This window comes from Amblyomma americanum, chromosome 4 (assembly GCF_052857255.1).
Source record: "Amblyomma americanum isolate KBUSLIRL-KWMA chromosome 4, ASM5285725v1, whole genome shotgun sequence".
Taxonomy (NCBI): Eukaryota; Metazoa; Arthropoda; class Arachnida; order Ixodida; family Ixodidae; genus Amblyomma; species Amblyomma americanum.
The window spans coordinates 112139522-112143442 of record NC_135500.1 but is presented as its reverse complement, the minus strand read 5'-3'; positions in this window follow the sequence as shown (position 1 = coordinate 112143442).

The window sequence follows — 3921 nt, the reverse complement described above, 5'->3', positions numbered from 1 at the left end:
CAGCTGCCGATAAACATGACAGATTCATACAAGGTTAACGATACCTTTTCTCTGACGACTATAATTAGTTTTAGTATCAATCATTCCGGGCAGTTTTCAAACTGCCCAAAACACGCGCAAACAAAAATAATCTGGTCATTAGGCTCCACCGTAAGGGTACGATGCGATAGCGTTAATAAAATAATTACCATTTTTGATAATTACAGCCATTGACTTGCGTGCACGCAAGAGTCCATTGAAACACTAACTTCGCGGAATGGCACTTTACAGTCGCGACTTGACGAGCTTGTGAACAGGTCTGGACGGGACAACTTACTTTTCCATGGCTTGCCAGACTGCAAAAACTTCGAAACAAACGGAAACCATACTGAACACCCTTCTAACCAAAGTTGTTGAGGCACTTCCTAAAAACCCAATTCAGCGAGTCCATTGTCTAGGCGCCCTTTCCGCTGAAAGAAACAGACCCATAATAGCCAAATTCAGCAGCTACAAAATTAAAGAACTAATCCTATCGCATCGTAGCGACTTCCAAGAACATAACGTTACAGTAAGTGAAGATTTCTCGCCCTCTAGTCGACTCGCCGGCTGGAAACTTATCCAGCTTGGTAAGAGTCAGCCAGGATCACCCAACTTTCGTCTCCGGTACAACAAGTTAGTTTTAAGCAAAAAATCCTTCATGCAAAATTCAACTACAGACTGTGTCGAAGAAACCGCGCAACAAGGCGATCGCGTTAAGCATGCCTTTCATTCAACGCCACATGCTACACCCTAGGAGGGCGTGAGGGGCAGTGGTCTTATCATTTGGCGCACCCATTCTGTACACTAACCTCAGAAGTGTCCCAAATAAGCAAACGACTCTTTCGTTGGCAATCGACACCTGCTCTGCGCAAATTATCGCACTAACTGAAACTTGGCTGTCATCACAGGCTCGTGATAACGAAGTCTTAACCAACGCTAACCAGTTTGTAATATATATTGATTTAACCGCACTTGCAGACGCGGAGAGGGCGTTCGTTTAGCTGTATCGAAAAACCAACCGTCATCTTGCGTCTATACTAACAGCGTTATAGAAACTGTTTCGCTTCGACTACTCTTGACCTTAAGAAAATTATAATCGGAGTATGTTATCGTCATCCCTCTGCTGAGCGCTCGTTCATAAGTGACCTTCATGATGAAATTAACATCATAAGTACTAGATTTCCCTCAGCTACATTGTTTTAACTCGAAGACTTTAAATCTTCCTAACATAAGATGGGATTCCTAGCCTCCTTCCGTATCTCTGTTTTCTTCCGTTTCCAGTGAATTTCTAGATTAATGCTCCATTTTCACTTACTCATTTAGCCACCCAAGCTACCACATCATCCGCTAATACCACCAACATCTCGGATTTGATACTAACCAATCGTCCCGACATTGATTCCGCCATTACTTATTTGACCAGCATAAGCGATCACTCTTTGCTGAATTTCAACATTAAGCGCGCCAAAAAGAAAAAGACCATTCACGACTATAACAGAGCAAACTTTGGCGCAATTATTAACGAATTATCATCATTTATGAAAATCTTCTTCAGGAATTTGATGACCGATCTGTACAAGCCAACTGGGATATGTTTGCTGCAAGAATTCACGAACTAATTGTTAAGTACATTCCTACCAGCACCAAAATTTCTAGCCCGCAGGCTCCATGGTACACAGCCATATCAAACACCCATCAAACAGGAAGAAGCGCCGATATCGCACCGCTAAACTGTCTACCAGTAGGTCTCATTGGGTCGCGTATAAAGCAGCAGCTAACGCTTGCATAACGGCACTAAAACAAGCAAAACAGAAAGTTTCTTTCTGTCATCATACCATCCATGCTATCGTCGAGCATTAAAAAATTCTGGCACATTATCAGCCCACCAACTGACGAATCAATCACTTTGATAGACGAGTCAGGGGATCTATACCGAGCAATTCATGTGCGTCGGTCTTTAACAGAGCCATTGTAAATAATTTTTCCCATACTGCAAGCGTTAACCTTCCTGCCGCCCACCGGTATAATTATGCAGTAATGCCTCCTGTACACTTTGACTCATCAGGAATTGCTAAACTAATTGAAGTCCTAAAAATTCAGTCATCACCTGGCCAAGACTGAATTAATGCCAAATTTTAAAAGAAAAACCTTTACCTGTACTTCTATCACACTAACCAAGATTTTTCGGCAATCTCTTGATACCTCAACATTGCCCACACAATGGAAAATCGGGAAGGTGGTTTCTTTTTTCAAATCAGGAATTATCGTCCCATCTCGCTGACCAATACTTGCCGAAAATTATTAGAACACGTAATTTTCACAAACCTTGTTAATTTTTTTGAGACATGCTTTCTTCACACCCGCACAGCACGGTTTTCGGAAATCATATTCATGCGAAACCCAACTTGTCTGCTTTACTAACAAGCTCCATCTTATATTAGACAGCGCCTCTGAAGCGGACCTCATTTTCCTCGACTTTTCTAATGCCTTCGACAAGGTATGTCACCCTTTATTACTTTTTAGACTAAATCAACTGAACATTGATCAGAACGTTTTGAAATGGATCGAATAATTTCTTCATAACCGAACGCAATTTGTTTCCGCTAACAACTACGATTCACCTTTCAGTGACGTTTACTCGGGAGTGCCTCAAGGGTCAGTCATTGGACCGCTTCTGTTTCTCATTTACATCAATCATCTTCCTTCCAAAGTAGCATCTAACATTCATCTCTTTGCTGATGACTGCGTTGTTTTTTCGCGAAATAATATTACCCGAAGACGCTAACCTTCTTCAGACCAATCTTGTATATATTATTACTACTTGGTGCAATGATTGGCTCATGGAAGTAAACACTGAAAAATGTAAAGTTATGCGAATATCCCGACATGTAACAAACCTTCCAGGTACTACTTAAATAACATCCCCTCAAAATCTTTCACTACATATAAATACTTGGGCGTCCACATTTCTGCAGACCTCTCCTGGTCTCACCACATCGAGTACATTAATAACAACGCTAACCACATGTTGGGCTACGTACGCCAAAACTTTACGAAAACCCTGTCTTCTCTTAAATTATTGCTTTACAAAACGCTGATTCGTTCAAAACTGGAATATGCAGCTCCTGTATGGGATCCCCACTACGAAAAGCTAATAGCTTTGCTGGGGATGGTCCAAAATAATTCGGCGCGTTTTATTTTATCTAACTTTAATCGTGGCGCAAGTGTAACCAGCATGAAAACTTACTTCTCTTTACAGCCTTTAGCATGCCGCAGAAAAATAAATCGTCTCAGTCTTTTTCATAAATTATACCATCATTCCACTCTAAGGAACGCACTCATTGCTCCTGCCCACTATGTTTCAAGCCGCACTGATCATCGCCACAAGGTTGGAACTTGAACATTTCACCCCTTATCAGCATTTCATTCCTTCTCGTGCTTCACGTGAATGCATCAGCTTCCTGCTGAAGTTATCGACATCAATGATAACCAGCATTTTTGCAACGCAATAGTTAAAATTGTATAAATAGCAGAAATTTCTTGTAATACTCACTTCCTTGTCTATGTATTTTTGTATCCACTCCCCTCTTTAATGCCTCTGGCCTTTAGGGTTCAACAAATGAAGTGAAATGAAATATGCGGAATAAATTATTCTCAACTATACATTCACAGATCCCTGGCTGTCCTCATACAACTCCTGGCGAAGTGGTGCAGCGGTTTAGCGATGCGCCACTGCCCTGCGTGGTAGGGGCTGCCACCGGTAGGGCTCGTGGGACCCAGTTGCTCTTCCCGAGTAACCTCTAAAGACCAATCAATTTACCTGCCGTATGCCACGGTGAGTAGTTCACCATCCGGTGACCAGGTTGCGTGACGGCACAAGGTCATGTGACCTAGGTGACCCAC